At 44.9% G+C, this 17,061-nt stretch overlaps 1 non-coding gene across 1 annotated transcript; it reads right to left on the bottom strand.

Moving 5' to 3' along the window:
• Positions 1-16,698: 16,698 nt before the first annotated feature.
• Positions 16,699-16,802, bottom strand: LOC116576873. Its single transcript, XR_004280332.1, has one exon. It is a non-coding gene; the product is annotated as a U6 spliceosomal RNA (small nuclear RNA).
• Positions 16,803-17,061: the final 259 nt, after the last annotated feature.

Below are 17,061 nucleotides of genomic sequence, written 5' to 3'. Positions count from 1 at the left end.
GAACTCCAATTATGCATATGTTGTACACTTGATGGGTCTCACACAGGTCTTTACGTTTCTGTTTATTTTTCTCATTCTTTTTTCTTTCTGTTCCTAAGACTGGATAATTTTAGTTGATGTATCTTCAAGTTAACTAATATTTTCTTCTGACTACTCATATTTTCTGTTGTGCTCCCTTACTGAACTTTTTATTTCAAACCCAGAGTTTTGATTTGCTTCTTTTTTTAATACTTTATATCTCTTACTAATATCATCTAGCTGGTGACACCTAATTCTTATGCTTTTCAGGGCGCCTAGGTGGTGCAGTGAGTTAAGCACCCAACACTTGGTTTCAGCTCAGGTCATGATCTTAGGATCATGTGATCAAACACTGCATTGGTTTCCATACTTGGTGCAGAGCCTACTTAACTGCTCCCCTGTCTCCCCACCTCACACATTTTCTCTCTCTCTCTCTCTCTCAAATAAATAAATAAATAAATCTTTTAAAAAAAATCTTGTACTTTTAGACGTGGTTTATTTTAGTTCTTTAACTATATTTGAAACAGATGATTTAAAGTCTTCATTTTGTAGTCCAATTTCTGGGTTTTGGGGGGAACAGTTTTTATTGATTTTTTTTTTCCCTGTGTATGGGCCATACTTTCTTCTTTATTTACTTGTCTAGATAGAACTCTTGTTGAAAACTAGACATTTTTAAAAATGTGGCAATTCTGAAATTCAGATTTTCCATCCTCCAGAGGGTGTCTTTGGTGTTGCTATTTGTTGTGGCTGTTTGTTTGTTTATTGGCTTTTCTGGACTAAGCATATTTTATTATGTGTGGCCACTGAACTCCCTACTTGATTAGCTTAGTAGTCAGTTCATGATCGGACAGAGTTTTTGTTTTTGTTTTGTTTTTAAATGCCCAGGACCAATAAGTCTCTTAGTCTTTGCCAGAGATTCTGTGTGAATGTTGGAGCATTGCTTCAGCATAAGCCAGGCAGTTGACGGCCCTTCTTTAGTTTCAGCTTTTTCAGAGCCTCAAGGTCAGCCAGAGGTGAGGACTTATGGGCTTTTTGGATCTCTCCTAAACATATTCACACAACCCTAAATATGCATATGACCTTATAGGTTCCAAGGAATGTGCTGGAATTTTCCAAAGGCTCTATAAACATTTCATTCAACAGATCTTTTTTTTTTTTTTTTTTAACTTTTTGGGTAGCCTTCTGTTTAACTCAACCATTATCTACCACGTTAGACAGCTGTAAAGTTACAAAATCGCCTTTAGTTGTTGTCAACAAACATACCAGGGTAAAAGGCTTTTTATACTGGGTGAGCTCCAAGATAGGTCAAATAAAGATAGTCTTCTCGGTGGAGTCTTTCAAGAAATCACCAGACAGATCAAGTAATGAAAGATGTCAGGGACAGAGGTTTTGAAGGTGTTCCAACCCTGTTTTGTTCGCACGCCCGGTCAGTGGCAGGTTGGTAGTGCTCACCACTGCTGGAAGCTATTGGTTTTCAAAGCCATCACAGAGCTGAAGGAGGACATGTTAAAATGCCAGAAAGTTTGCTGTTTTTGCTGAAATTCAGTGGGTTAAAAAAAAAAAAGAAGAACACTATGGATTGGATAAATAGGCTAGTGAAAAAATACTTTTGTTAATTTCCAGTTTTGAAAAAGTTGATTTTGATAATTTTTGTAAGTTTTCTCATTGCTTTTATTTTATCTTTTTAAAGGTTTGATTTATTTGTTAGAGAGAGAGTGCACAAGCAGGGGGAGGGGCGGGCAGAGGGAAAAACAGACTCCCTGCTGATCAAGGACCCTGATGCAGGACTCAATCCCAGGACCCCGGGATCATGACCTGAGCCAAAGGCAGATGCTTAACCAGCTGAGCCACCCAGCTATCCCTCTCATTGCTTTTTTAAGGGAAAAAGTTTCCCTTCACTCCGCTTTTTTCTCTCATGTCACTTGTTAGTTATTATGATCCCTACTATATCGTTAGGATTAGGTTCATCTGTGTGTGACAAAAAACCTGAAATAACAGTGACTGAGTTACAAAACTTTTGTTTTCTTACATTAAAATTTAGAAGTAAAGGGACACCTGGGGGCTGAGTTGGCAACTGGGAGCCTGCTTCTCCCTCTGCCTGCTGTTCTCCTGCTGTGCTCTCTCTGACAAATAAATAAATAAAATTGTCTTTTTAAAAATAAAATTCTTGAAGTGAGTTCAAAAGTTTAGAATGTTACCGGACAGCAGCTTTTCTTTTAGGTTTCAACTCTGCCATCCCTAGAGTGTGGCCCTCATCTTCATGGTCTAAGATAACTGCTTGAGCTCCTGCTGTCATATCTGTGTTCCAAGAAACAAAATGGTGGAAGCACACACACCCTTCCTTTAAAGACACTTTTTAGGGGGTACCTGGGTGGCTCAGTGGGTTAAAGCCTATGACTTAAGCTCAGGTCATTATCCCAGGATCCTGGGATCGAGCCCCACATCCGGCTCTCTGCTCAGCAGGAAGCCTGCTTCCTCCTCTCTCTGCCTCTCTGCCTACTTATGATCTCTCTCTCTGTATCAAATAAATAAATAAAATATTTTTTTAAAAAAAGACACTCTTTAGGAGTTGCTTATGATATTTCAGAACGTAGCCACAAGGGAATTTGAAAAATACGATCTTTATTTAGGAAACCATATGTCCATTCAAAAAAATAAGGGTTTATTACTAAAGGAAGGGAACTAGCTGTCTCTGCCACGTGTATTTAACAGGTGAAGAAACTGGGGTTTTGAGAAACTCAGTCATGGGCTCAAGGACCCCCAGGCAGGATGGAGTGGTGTCAGGACTCCAGTCCTGTGGCTTACCTCTGAAACCTGTACCTTTAGCCATAACGACTCAGGGAAGTTGACTTTATTCATTGCATGAGGTCAACATAGTTGGCAAGGACAGAGCTGTCTCGCCCCAACAATCATCCTTTTCCCATTATTTAACCCAAGCCATCTGACTCTGGTGGGCCTCCAAGAGTAGTGACAAAAATAGACCTCCCTGTTCAAGCTGAAAAGGCCTGGTAGAGGCCCATTAAGATGCTCAATGAAGTGCACTGAGTGTCCTTTAAACAAAGGGCAATGAGCACCTGAAAGACAGCAAATGAAAGAAGCCAATAGATCATCAGGAATGGGGCCTTTGAGAAACAAACGCTGCAGAACTTGTTTGCTTTCTGAAGTGAGATTAAGGGACTAGTCCGGGAATGGTGATGAGGAAATCAGGATGGAGCGCTGTGATTTTGAACAGAACCATAAATACATTTTGCTGGCCACCAGTCTTCTAGACTCCCAGCCCCACCCCCCCAACCAGTCAGCTGTTTGTATTAGTCCTTTCCAGTTGCATCCAGCTCTGGGTGGGGCGAGGCCCAAATTAAGCCCAGGTCCTAAGATTCCATCGAGTCCACCCAAGGTCTAAGGAAACAGACAAACCCCAGTGCTCGCCTTGACTCACCCATTTCTTTTCTTTGTCAATTCTTATTTGTCTTCACCTTGGAACATCCTAAAGCTGAGTTCACTGAGACCTCAGTAGAGTTATATTGTAATTACAAATTCAGAGCAGGTTTTCCATTTCACCAGCATGCCTTTCCATGGTGCTCACAGATGATGTACTCAGTGAGGGGGTACCATGGAACTGCAGTTTGATAACCAAGCAGAAGCACAATGGAAGCTGTGGTGACTAATACAGCCCCCATTCACAGCCACTGAAGATAATTCACTGTTCCCCGTGGTTTGAATCCATCACAAAGAAAGGGGGGAAAAAGGATTGGTTCTAGCAACAGGAGTCATTCTAGGTTTATCTAATGGTGTATGTTTGGGTTACTAAAGTTAAAAAAACTCATGGTTGGAAAAAACTCACGGTTGGACCTTGAGCCCCATAGGAAGCTGCTGCCTATGCCTCCTCTGCCTCAGAAGCCTCCTCATTGGCACAGAGCCAATCCCCACTCCTAAGAGCTCCCTCCACTCCTTGCCCCAGGATCCCAAAAATAACCACTGCTCAGACCTTCCCTTCCCATGCATGCATGTGTAGACTGACACACACATGTGTACTCACACACACATTTGTGCACGTGCACACACACTTGCAGGAATAGCTCTGGCTTCTGCCTTTGTTCTCTACTTTGAACTTTTTCTCTGGCTGCCCCCACTAGTCTTCCTTTAGCTTCTTCATACCTGGATTCTTTCTCTGAACAAGGTTAACAGATGTCTAAACACTGTATTTGAGATAGTTTGAGAGTCACACGCAGAGGTAAGAAATAATACAGGGAGAGACCATGTGTTCTTTACCTGGTTTCCCCTCAGTGATAACCTGTTGCAAAACGGTCATACAGATGTCCACCAAGATACTGACATCTGTCCAGTCCCCAGGTCTTATTCAGACATCCCCGGTCTTACATGTATGCGTTTGTGTGTACACACTCATTTAGTTCTCCATTATGCGTGGAGGTTTGTGGATCAAAAACCATCGCTTGTGTTACTTTTGTATAACCCCGCCCACCTCCATCTTCCCCACCCTGCCCCTGGCCTAACCACCAATCTGTTCCCCATCACCATAATCTTGTTGTTTTCACGAATATTTTATAAATGAACTCCGAACATATGTAACCCTTTGGTATTGGCTTTTTTTACTCAGCCAGATTCCCCTGGGGTCCATCCAGGGTTTTCTGTACGTATCGGTAGTTATTTCCTTTGTGCTGAGTAGTACTCCAGGGTACAGATGTACGAGACTTGACTTAACTACTTCCCCACTGGATGTCTGAGTTATTCAGGGTATCCAGGTTGTTTCCAGTTTGGGACTATTCTAAATAAAGCAGCTATGAAAATCCATACAGAGGCCTTCATGTGGACATAAAACCATGTTTTTGGGGAGCACCGGGGTGGCTCAGTTGGTTAAGCAACTGCTTTCAGCTCAGGTCATGATCTCAGAGTCCCCAGATCCAAGCTCAAGTTGGCTCCCTGCTAAGCAGGGAGTCTGCTTCTCCCTCTGATCCTCTCCCCTCTCAAGCCATCTCTCTCAAATAAATGAAGTCTTTAAAAAAAAATGTTTTTACTTCTCTGGGTAAGTGCCCAAGAGTGCCATTGCTGGGTCATGTGGTAAAGACATGTTTGGATTTATAAGAAATGACCAGATGTGCTCCCGAGGGGTCGTACCCACCAGCAATGCAAGAGTGATCAAGCTATTCTGCATCCTTGCCAGCAATTGATATTATCACTAAAAATATATTGTGGATTTTAGCCCTTCTAATAGGTGCACAGTGAAATCTGATTGCAGTAATGTAATATTTTAAAAGTCTATTTTAACATTTTAAACTTTTAATTGTTATTATTTGCACAGTTATCATATATTTTTATTTTTCAGAAGTTTATTTACTACTGAGTGATTGTGTGAAGTGTTGAAAAATTTCGAATAGTATTTCACATAATTTCATTTCCCTCATTTGGTCGCACTTTTTTTGATAGACCAAGAATTCTATCAGTGACTGCTTTTGAGACATGACTTGATGCACAATTTTGAAACCTTCCCGGTAACTGTCAACTTAAAAGTTAGCAGGACATAGACTACATGAATAATGTAGTTAAGTGACTATTATGGCCCTCGTGGGCCTATTTTTCTAAAATATTTTATGTGTTTATTTGAGAGGAGAGAGAGAGGGCATAAAAGCACGAGCAGCGTGGGGGGCAGGGTGAGGGGCAGAAGGAGAGGGAGAAGCAGACCACCAGCCGAGCGTGGAGCCCTACCTGGGGCTCCATCCCAGGATCTAGAGATCATGACTTGAGCTGAAGGCAGACCTTTAACCAACTGAGGAACCCAGGTGCCCCCCCTTGAGGGCCTATTTTATAAAAAGAATTGCTTTGTCCACATAACAATTGTGTTTCTGTATTTATCATTTTTTTCCTTTTTTTTTTTTTTTTTAAAGATTTTGTTCATTGGAGAGAGAAAAAGCATGCAAGTAAATGGGAGTGGGGGGCAGAGAGAGAGGGAGAAAGGGTCCTAATGTACTCTGCACTGAGCAGTAGCCCAGCACAGGGCTCGATCTCACAACCCTGAGACCATGACATGTGCAAAACCAAGAGTCGAAGGCTTAACCAACTGTGCCACCCCACTGCTCCTATATTCTTCTAATCAAAAAATTGAGCTATGAAAAATAGACACCTGGCTCTTTCTCTTCCAGCCCTTCCAAAGGGAGAATCCATTGCAGCTGCCTTCTTGATTCCTCAATTCTGTGCAACCTCCGTCCATCCTAGCTTTCAGACCATCATTCCTACACCTCAGGGGAAGAAAGAGGTAAGAGGGGAGGCTGAGTGTTTCAGGCTCTTATTTGTCTGGGAGAGAAATATGACATTTTTAGCAGAAAAGTAGTATGTTTACTTTGAAAAAAGTAGACCCCGTTGCCTGGAGACTGTCAGGATTACCTCTCATTGAATCTGTGAGTGACCGGTAGTTGCTTTGTCTCTGTTTTAGTGTCCAGCATGTTCAGGGGAAAATGAGACAGTTCTTACAAATAACGCACACCTGCCTGGGCTTTCTCTGTGGTCCTCTGGGTGTGTATGTGTGCATATCACACACCCACACATATGTAATGAATAGCTTCATGTAAAAAAACTGCAACAAACATCAATTCTGTAAATTACTGGGGAGTCCTAATTGGGTTTGCTAGCAAAGCGACTTCTGTAAAGGCTATAAATAGTAGGCACATCCCCTGTAAGCAATGTAGCTCTTTCTTTTTTTAATAGGGGATTCTCATGTTTCAAGGACATCACAGATTACTGAATAATTTATTTAATGGTAGATTGTATGAGCTTCAGTCTTTGCCAATGAGCTCATACCCAAATGTCTAAAGAAGATAAGGTGAGCAAACTAGAGCTCAGGTTTGCGAGCTGCTTATTTTTTTATTAGATATGTATGGCTATTATAGCCATATATGCATACTTCCCTTGATACTATCTCTGCTTCAAAGGTTGTAAATAGGATAGAGGCACCACTTTATTATGGACATTTGCCTAACTCACAATAATGCATTCAACACACAGCGTTGAGAAATAGAAACTAAAATGATGACCTTGTCAACCCTTGGTGATTTTAACAAAGGACTGTGATATATTGGGGAATGTTTGTTCTCCATGAAAATATATGTGCTGCCGAAGCGAGCACTGTTCTCCATGAAAATAGAGGGCAAAATTCAATAAGAAGATGTTAGATTTGGAAAGTAGAGACAAGAAAAAAAGATTTGGAGGGCTGTTTTTCTGCACACCCCTGTTGTTAGTTTTTCAATAATACGGAGTTTAAAAACAATGACTTAAGCTTCCAGATCTTAGTTTGCCTGTAACTATATACAGCTCTCAGGTGAGCAGAGGTAACTTGGAAGATGGGTACACTTTTCTGTCAAATGTAATTTTGAAAAAGGTAAAATTTGTTTAAATAGAAAACTTAAATTTGGGACACCCAGGTGGTCCGTCGGTTAAGAGTCTGTCTTTAGCTCAGGTCATGATCCCAGAGTCCTGGGATCAAGCCTCACATCTGGCTTACGGCTCAGTGGGGAGTCTGCTTCTCCCTCTGCCCCTCCCTTCACTCGCGCTCTCTCTCTCTCACTTGACTAAATAAATAAAATCTTTAAAGAAAAATAAAAAAGAAAATCGAAATTTGGCAATAGAAAGATGGCAAAAGGGCAGGCACATAATAACGTAAGAGGAAATTTATGTGACCAGCAAGGCTGGGAGAAGGCACTTTGTTTCATTAGTAAGCAAGGAAATACCAATTTAACCCATGAGATATCCCTACAGACCCACCTGAGCAATTACAATTTTCAAGTTTGCAAATAGCCAGTGCTACTGAGAATGGAGAATACTGGGAGGGACTGGCAGGGAGAGTCGGCCTTGAAGCTACGATGTTGGAAAGCAGCGACCCTCATCCGCTGAGGTTGAAGACACACACACCTCCTTTGCAGCTAAAGAAATGCCACTGTGGGTGAACGATGCCCTGTGCAACAGGATATATACAAAAATGTTTATAGAGACATTGTTCCTAATAGCCCCAAGCTGGAAACACCCAAATGTCCACCCGACATAGGAAGGACAAGGGCCAGAGCCACTTGTAGCAGGGGGGATGAATTTTACCAACATCAAGACACAAGTACCCAGGGTAAGGGTTCATTGATAGAAGGCTCATAAACAGGCAAAATTTAAACTCTACCGTTTAGGGAAATCATGATAACAAAATTCAAGGTAATGGTTGCTTTTCAAGGAAGGGAAGGATTGTGACCAAGAATATGGCACACGGTAAGCGTTCTCTTACTTCACCTGGCTGTGGTCCTTATTTGCTATACGAGATGCTCATGTTTCATGCCCTTTGATGTAGGTCATAGTTCACACCACATGCGCACACAAAATGCTTTCTGACCATGCTATTCAATGCTGAACAAGCAAGATTTTTGAAAACAAACTCCTGAGTTCAATGTAGAGCCCTTAAAAAATGAACTTAAAGTATTCAGTTTGATGAACGCTTAAAATAGTAAATCCAGTCTCCTGTAGAGTTCCACATGAGAATTCAGCCATGCCTGCTGGGAAGACAAGCGGGATGAGAGGAGGGGGCACTGCTGCCAGAGCAGGGGCTCCCTTCCACCCAGCCCTGACCCTCACCAGCTTTTCTCCGGGCAATTCTCTGGACTTCATTCCTCATCTGTAAAGAGGATCAGACCCGATGAAAACTCCTCTGAGAGTCGCCTGGTATATTCTTGGGAGTTCTCTGTGGGAACTTAAAAAATTTTTTTGTCAGAAATTCTTTTCATTTTGACAAGCATCTGAAAAGTATGGGCATCATCTGGGTCCTCCATAGGTCCTCTGTAGAGTTCATGGTGCCCACATCATTCTCTGTTTATGACCACATTGGAGCCAGATGTGCTGTTTTGTCTTAAGCCAATAGGAAGAAAACATAGGTAACCTTAATGAGTAAAGTCTGCCTTTGCCTAGTGACTTCATGAAAGGCCCACAACCATAGTTTTCACAGCTGGAAGGGACCATGTCGTGTGAGATTTGAGTCATGGGACAATGCCTGACCCAAAGAAGGATCTAGGCACCTGAGTAACGAAACAAGAGGCAATTTCTTCCACAAAATCACATCATCTGTCTCAATTAAACTAATGGGTTAACTTGTATTGGTTTCATATTTAGTTTGTCAAAATCATGAATTTGTCTTGATTTAGTAATTATAGAAATGACAAGCCTATGGGATGTATGTCCAGTTTCATGTTTATACACATTTAGCTAACAGCCTTATAAAAGCAATTTACATCAACACTGGAAAACCTCAGAAAGTTTTTTCCCCTGAGAAGGCATCACATGTCATTCGAATTTAAGCCTCAGTGAACTCCATGACCGCCGCTGACCCTCCTGGGATTCTGTTTCCATTTTGGAAATCAAGCCCTTTCCCAAGCACGTGTGGGGCTGCCTGGGTTCCAACCCCTTTCACAAGTAGCAGTGACTCCGCTGCAGGTGATTTTGCCTCCTATCGACATTGGAAAGTGTCTGGCGACACTTGCGATGGTCACAGCTGAGGTGGGGGCTAGTCAGGAGAAGCCAGGGATGCCACTAAACAGCCTACAGATTAGCCCCCCAGAAGAATCATCCAGGCCGTCACCAGTAGTGCCCAGGTTGAGAACCTCTGATCCCGCTCTTTACAGTTTTAACTTCTATAAGAAGTAAATCTTCAGTGTCTTTTCCCAGTTAATCAGAGTAGGGCACTAGTGCTTTCCTAGAACTTATCTCTCACAGCCCCTGTTTCCTTTCACACAGCAGAAGGAGGCAAGCAAGCAAAAACAACCCCTCAGCCATGAGGTCCGTTGCATGACTGGCTTGATTTAAGAAGGCGGCTTAGAGGAGTCAGGCATTTGATTATGTTTTCAATCAACCTTGTTCCAGGTCTTCCTCTGTCGGGTCCTGGTCTGCCACCTGCCTGGAGTGACTTGGCCTGATGTTAATTGGTAGTCTCTGGGTGGAATGTGCTCTCCAGTGACCCCCAGAGGAAGCCCCCGGAAAAACAATATTTGAACAGAAATGGTAGTAAGAGCTGCAGACCAATCAGAGTGGTTTCAGACATCTGAGAAATCTAGATTTCTACAGGGCCACGTAGTTGTGAGATGATGTACCGTTAATGGCTGCTGAGGAACGTGTATCCCCTTGCTATCTGTCCATGTAATCATTATATTTGTTCACGTAGATCCTGCTGTATGTTCCTAGGTCCTATCTCCTCTCCCCCATCAGACGTTTAAGTCCTTCCATGTCTTTTGCTGGCACTGGAATATGGCTTGGCATGCTTAGCACTGTGTCCTGCTCTGTGGGCAGTCAATGCTGTACTGAGCCATGAGAAAACAGGCCAGGTGGGATTATAGGTAACGGCTTCCCAAACATGGCCGGCCATTCTCTTCGGCCCCTCATCCTGTTCACCTGTTATTCTAGTGACCAGACTCCAGTCATAACCAGCCTCTCAGCTTTCGAAGCATTAGACTCTGTAGCTTTCTCCTGGCAAGAAGACAGCCCTTCATCTCCAGGACCAAAAAATGGAATGTGCTCTTCCTCACCAGGTCTGGGCAGGCCGCCTGAGGTACAGTTGAGGAGGGGCTTCTGAGCACTCCTCAGTCTCTACCCCATCTGGCCTCTTCCCAACCACACTGACACCACACCATGGGGTCACTGAGACCGCTTGTGGGCAAGTCTTCCTCCTTAAAAACCGGCGATACCAGGCAGTCAGTGACACCAGGCAGCCATCTGGATGCCCCACATCCTGTCTAAAACCACACCTTTCCTTTCCCTCACTTCTTTTGAAAAAGAAAAAAAAAAAATCCTGTAAGATGTAGTCTTTCAAAGACTCAGCGGGGGCACCATGCCTTTAGCACAACACAGGGGTGCCTGGGGTGTGACAGATATGGCCCTCATTTCCTGGCCTGGACTTCAGGGGTCTGCTCAGATCCCACAGCTGAGGGGAGGCTGGAGCTGCCGTGGGGGCCCTGACCAGACTGAGGGCACAGGCCTCTCTGTCTGGCACATGGCCTGCAAACCCACAGAGTCACTGTGTGACTCTGGGTGACACCCCTTCTCCAGATGCCTGGGTCCTGCACACCCAGGGGCCTGTGTGGCTCAGGCCGGCTCACTGGAATAGGCATACACACCCTGGCTGAGGAAGAAAGGAGACAGAAGGCAAGAGTTGCTGGGCATTGGCTGTGAGGACTTGAGGCCGGACCACAGAAGGAAGGCCCATCCTGGGGATCAGAGGTCAGAAGGGCACCGAGCACAGCGAGTGCCGCTGTAGGAGACAGGTTGGCGGAGATGGGTCCTGGGAAGCCCCTGAGCAGTAGCAGGTTGGGGGCTTGTTCATGGGATCCGGTGATGTTTTAGGTCTGGGGTTGGGCCACAAAGAGGGAGACAGACCCGGTAGCCTCAGAGGACTAGGCACCGGGACCAGTCCATTTTAGCCTGATTTTCAATCTGCGACGTTCAGACTTGGTTGTGGGGAAGGCAAGGAGCCCAGTCTGGGACTCTGGCCAGCCAGACCCCATGTTAGCCAGAGCCTGGGCGGGTCCCCAGTTCAGCAGTGGGGGATTAGCTAAATGGGGCACCTGGTGGGAGAGAGAACCTAAATTTAGCCTCCTTGAGGCTGATGCAAAGTGCGCAGCCTGAGGCCCCATCAGCCTCACGGGGGGTGGGGTTGGGGTGTGGGGGGGCACTTCTGTTTCACATCCTGCACCTGGGGCAAAGTGCATGTCTCAGAGCTGGCTGGCCCTTCTGAGGCTGAGAACATCCTAGATTCTCACCCGGCACTGCTTGCTTGGTTGGCAGCAGTCAGCTCCCATGTCTCTAACAACCCTGGCAGCGAAGTGGCTCTTCCTGCCTCTCTGCCCCAGGAGTGGGCCCAGGGAGGAGCAGGGACTAGCCCAGGTGTGAGTCTAGGAGTACCAGTGGGGAGGGGTGGTGAGACCCGACTTATCCTGTGACATGGGGTGTGACCGGTGCAGCCGCCCATGATCTGGTTCACAGGAGGTCCAGGCCCCTATTTCCCCTTCCCCTGGCTGCCAGGCTTTGGCTCTTGTCCGGTGGATTAGCTCGCTAAACAGAAAATGAAAGGAGAAAAATGGGGAAATCAATAGCTCTGGTCAAAGGTCTGGTGGAGAAAGAAGTTAAGACCAATTAACCAAGAGATTTCAATTATCCCATACACACTCTGGTCCTTTCTGCTACATAGCCTGGGGTCAGAGTCAAATGTTGGATGAAGACACAAAAGACAGTTCACACCCATCCACCTATGAATTCTCTAGTCTTCAGCTTGAAAGCTGGTGAGCCCAGGGCTCAGGGTGCCCCCCACCCCCACCCCAAGGCTGGTGCCCCCAGGCAGTGTCCGGCACGTGTCCGGTCTGCAGGTGCCGGACAGGATTCTGTCTTGCAGAGGACTGACTGGGGCAATAGCCACAAGGAGCCTGTGTGGTGTCCTGCCCACACCAAGGAAAGACGCGGAAACGGAGGGGAGTGCTTGGAGGAGGCAGAGAAACGTCTCTCCTGCGTCATGCTCTGGGAGAACGCCAGCGTCCTGAAGTCTGGCCCTGAGGGATTACCACATTTTAGAGAGCACCAAGGAACAGATCTGAGTGATGGGAAGAGGCCAAACTGTGAGAGCCCCAAGTGCCCCTCTGGCAAGAAGAGTGGATCTTGCTGCCAGGAATCGCAGGCCTAGAATTCTCCGCCGGTGGCCTATCCCCTTTCACCCGGTTTATTCTGCCTCGGCACTGGACTAGGTCATTCGAAAGAAAATGAAGAGACAGGCTGTGAAGTTCCAGAAAGAGTCTCTGGGTCTCCACTTAAAGGCAGGCGGGCTGTGAACTCAGAGGAAATGTCAAACAGGTACAAAGGAAGAATGAAATTTCTTCTGCATAACTAACTGCCCCCTAAGCTCTATAGTCTCTGGGGCATGGGGCAGAATGATGGTTCCTATCTGAAATCCCATTTCTGCCCATCATGGGCCATCCAAACCCGTCTCCCGGCCAGCGAGGAGACTACCTCAGTCTCAGGAGGTGCCCGTTGCCATCCTGGGTCTGAAACGACAAGCACGAGTCACAGCAGCACTGGCTGACTTCCTGCCCAGGGAGCAGAGTCTATCCAGTTTACACAAACCGCTGCACCATATACCTTCAGTATACAGTTGGTGACTATCTGGGAACATGGAACTATAACTCGAGTCACCTTTGTCCCTGAGTGTCCGGCGTTAGAGGGAAAGTCCTCATGGTGTGGGCACCTGAGCTGATCTGAGAACGTAATTTTCCATAACATGCTCCAAATCACGCCATGACTTTGAGGAATTGACATGGTCCCCTCTGATGAACCCCACTGAGAAACCACCATCCCCTAAGCTTTCTGGTTTTGCTGGGGGGAGGGCCTGGAGCAGATGTGTTCTCACTGCTGTGTAAAGAGCTCCAAAGTAAAATCCTGAGCGACAGGAGAACCACCAGGAATCATGGTTTCTCTGCCGGAACCCTGAGAAGAGACTTGGCATCTTTATTTTGTATGAACCTGGGGTATGCTGTGAGAAACAGAGGAAATGACCTTGGCGTTCTCTGCTAAAGTGGATTTCCTGAAGAGTCCTAAAATCTAAACTCAGCACATGTGAAGTACGTGTTAGAGCAGACACTGAGTGCCTGAGGGCCGCAGATTTGGGTCTCCCAGTGTGGGGACTGAGACACAGAAGTGGAAGGGGTCTGTCATTCAAATATTTGAATTTTTATAAGCATCACCCCGATAATCAGGAAAAAAAATTTCGTTTGGAAAAACAAAACACACAAAGAGTATAACAATCAGTGTTAGGGTTTTTTGGGTTATTAATGCCAGACCCTCTTCAAATTCACTTAGAGTCCAGGGAAAATGTATTTGGAAGACTAGTATGACTGTAGGAAGGTCAAGATGTGAGTGTGCCTCAGGAATAGCTAAAAAGAGATCTGGCATCCCTCATCTGTGTGTGTGGGTATCTGTCCTCCTACTGCAGGCCAGCTTCCTCCATGTGGCAGGAAATGCCTTCAGAGCTGCTAGTGTCCACCAAGAGAGAAAATGAGCACTGTGCTCTGTGGTCCTTAGGTCATGAATTCCAAAAATATACTGCTGTTGGCCCCACTGGATCAGACGTCCATCCCCTACCCAGCTGCTGCGCCCAGGGCATGGCAGTGCTCTATAATTGGTCCAGCTCATGACCCATCTCCATCCTTTGGCCCATCAGTGTGCCCAGGAGGCAAGGTCCTATCAGAAGAGCTTATTGAGAAATGATTGTCCCCTTCCCCCTTACACCCATCTGCTATGCACTCATATTTCCTTGGAGGTGAGGGGGACAGGATGGGACATTCTGAGTATGGGGGCTTAATTTCTGTCTTCAGAGAAGGGCAGGGGAAGGCTGGAAGGAGAAAGCAGCCACGATCGGACTGAGCATGATCAATATCAGAAACAACAAGTGAGCTTCCCTGACCTGTCCCTGTGCTGGTGTGAGGATTCATTTGAGTCCTCAGAGATCTTACGGCTCAATCCAAGGGCTATATGCTGGCAGGAAGGAGGAAGTAGCCTGTGTTCTTGTTACAGCTTCTCTTCCTGGGGGCTTCCATCACTTCCACAGAAAAAAGGAGAAATAGATCTTCCAAAGAATGATTAATTTTCTTAGATTGTCTTGCATAAAACAACCAGAGCTCAATGAAACATGTTGTGCTTTCCATCCTTGTATGCATTCCCTGCTTCATTTATTACTTAGGAGATGGTAATTTAATTTCTTCCCAAAATAGAGTGAGTGTGTCTAGAAAATAAGCACTTTACAGTACAGTAGGCCCTCATGACAACATAGATGCTACAATTCAGTGTGGGATAAGTTACTGTGACGGAAGCAGATGGTAGCGCCGTGAGCCCCTGGTGACCAAGGGCTCTGCTTTAGCCAATACAGAGCCAGTCCCAGGGCAGTGCTGGTCCATGGTTGGTACTCAGAGGTTAAGAGTGCTCAAAAATCTTATGGTTCATTTTTTTTTTTTTAAGATTTAATTTATTTATTTGACAGATCACAAGTAGGCAGGCAGAGAGAGGAAGGGAAGTGGGCTCCCTGCTGAGCAGAGAGCCCGACGCAGGGCTTGATCCCAGGACCCTGGGATCATGACCTGAGCCGAAGGGAGAGGCTTAACCCACTGAGCCTCCCAGGCGCCCCTTATGGTTCATTCTTAACATATTTGTTTCTTTGGGTTTCTCTTTGTTTTATTTTTCCTCCTTTCTGCTTTTTTTCTGTGTAGTAAGGATGCTATACATTGCCCCAAATCTTCTGGTTCCTGCAGTAAATCATTTTCAGAGGCATGTTCTTTCTTCGGGCCTTTGCAATGATGTTCTCTTTACCTTGTTCTATAGAATTTCCCCACAGAATTCATTTCTCACCCTTTTACCCACCCTTGATCAAGGTAAGATTTATCCTCCCTCCAACACAGGAGCTATCTGGGCTGCTTTGGGTGGGGCTCCCTGTCCACCTGAGCACCGGCTGAATCTTGGTTCTGTGGATGGCAATGGGTTTGCGGGTGTAACTCCCAGCCCACTAGAAGCAATTGTCTAGTTCTCCTGGTGGGTTAATCCTGCCTCCCAGCAAAAACACTGCCCTGGAAGCTCTGCTGGTCCTCAGTCTATTTCCTTTTGCCCTAGAACAATAAGGCACAGATGATATTCTATTTCTGAGATGCACAAAAGGATTTTAGTGTGGCATCGTGTGGAGTTACAATGGCTCATCCCTTAATAGCCACTACAGTGAGAGAACATTAGAGTACATTTTGTTTATACTGACGCTGAATAATCATTGAGCACTGAAGGGAACAAAAAGAGTGTTTCTCCCTTCCTATTTAGTATAAAGAGCTCTGGAATAAAAAAATTGACCAAAAGCCATGACAAGTCTGGCAACATAGATCCCCCTTTCCATGGCCATGTATCATCACTATGCATTACTTACCTTGCTTTTTAGCATGAAATTGATTTTTAGTTGCAAGTAAAGAACCAGGCATCAAGAGGTGCCTAAATAGTAAGGACTTCTGTTTTTATTAAACAGTGCAGAGGTTACAGTGTCTCAGGGAAGGTCTGACCATGCCATCCAGGGCTCAGGCTCCTGCTCTCCTCATACTTTGACTTGATAGGCGTATTGTTCCTCATTATCATGTGCATTGCTTCATGGACTTGATGTGGCTGCCTTAGTTCTGGGCATCACATCCATATTCCAGATAGGAAGGAGGAGAAAGGGATGACAGCAAGCTTTTTTCTTTCTTTCTTTTTCTTTTTCTTTTTTCCCCCCAAGGCTGTCCCTTTTATTAGAAAGGAAAACATTTCCTGGAAAACTCCCAGCTGACTTTCATTTTATGTCTCATTGGTCCCTGCTGGTAACATTTCACTCCTAGCAGCATGGAAGATGGAACAATGAACAGTTTACAAAGAGAAATCGTATAGCCATGGCTAGATGGAATTTATCAATCTTAATTCATTCCCTGAGTCAAAGTATATGGCTGCTACACATGACCAACCTCCACCACCTTCCAAACAAAATTAGTGTTGTTTGCAACAACTACTGACAGCCAAGTACAGCCTTGGCAGCATTATTTTGAGCTGTAGTGACGGTGGTTGTGGAACTGACCAGTGCTCTTCTAAGACAAAGTTACTTTGAAAATGATGAAGTGACGTATGGTTTTCACAAATTTGCATGTCATCCTTTTCAGGAGCCAGGCTAATCTTCTCTGTATCATTCTAATTTTTGTAAATGTGCTACCAAAGGAAGCGTGAAATGACATATGGTCTTGATCTCTGATAAAAAATAAAGAGTCAGTGGAACTGAATATTATTTAGTTCAACATATTTTAAAAACAACAGCGTGGCTTATTGAACTCAAGAAGCCTACAGAGAAATCAAATCAAATAATATTTATACAACCTTCCTTTCCAAAAGCAAGTATTTTTTGAATCTAGTATAAGAGGAACTATAAACACCATTTGCATTGATGGTTCAAATTTCTCTAAGTGAGTAAATTCTAAGACTCAC

The sequence above is a fragment of the Mustela erminea genome, chromosome 17 (genome assembly GCF_009829155.1).
Source record: "Mustela erminea isolate mMusErm1 chromosome 17, mMusErm1.Pri, whole genome shotgun sequence".
NCBI lineage: Eukaryota > Metazoa > Chordata > Mammalia > Carnivora > Mustelidae > Mustela > Mustela erminea.
Note: the sequence above shows the minus strand (reverse complement) of the source record. Positions and strands in the feature narration are given on the sequence as shown.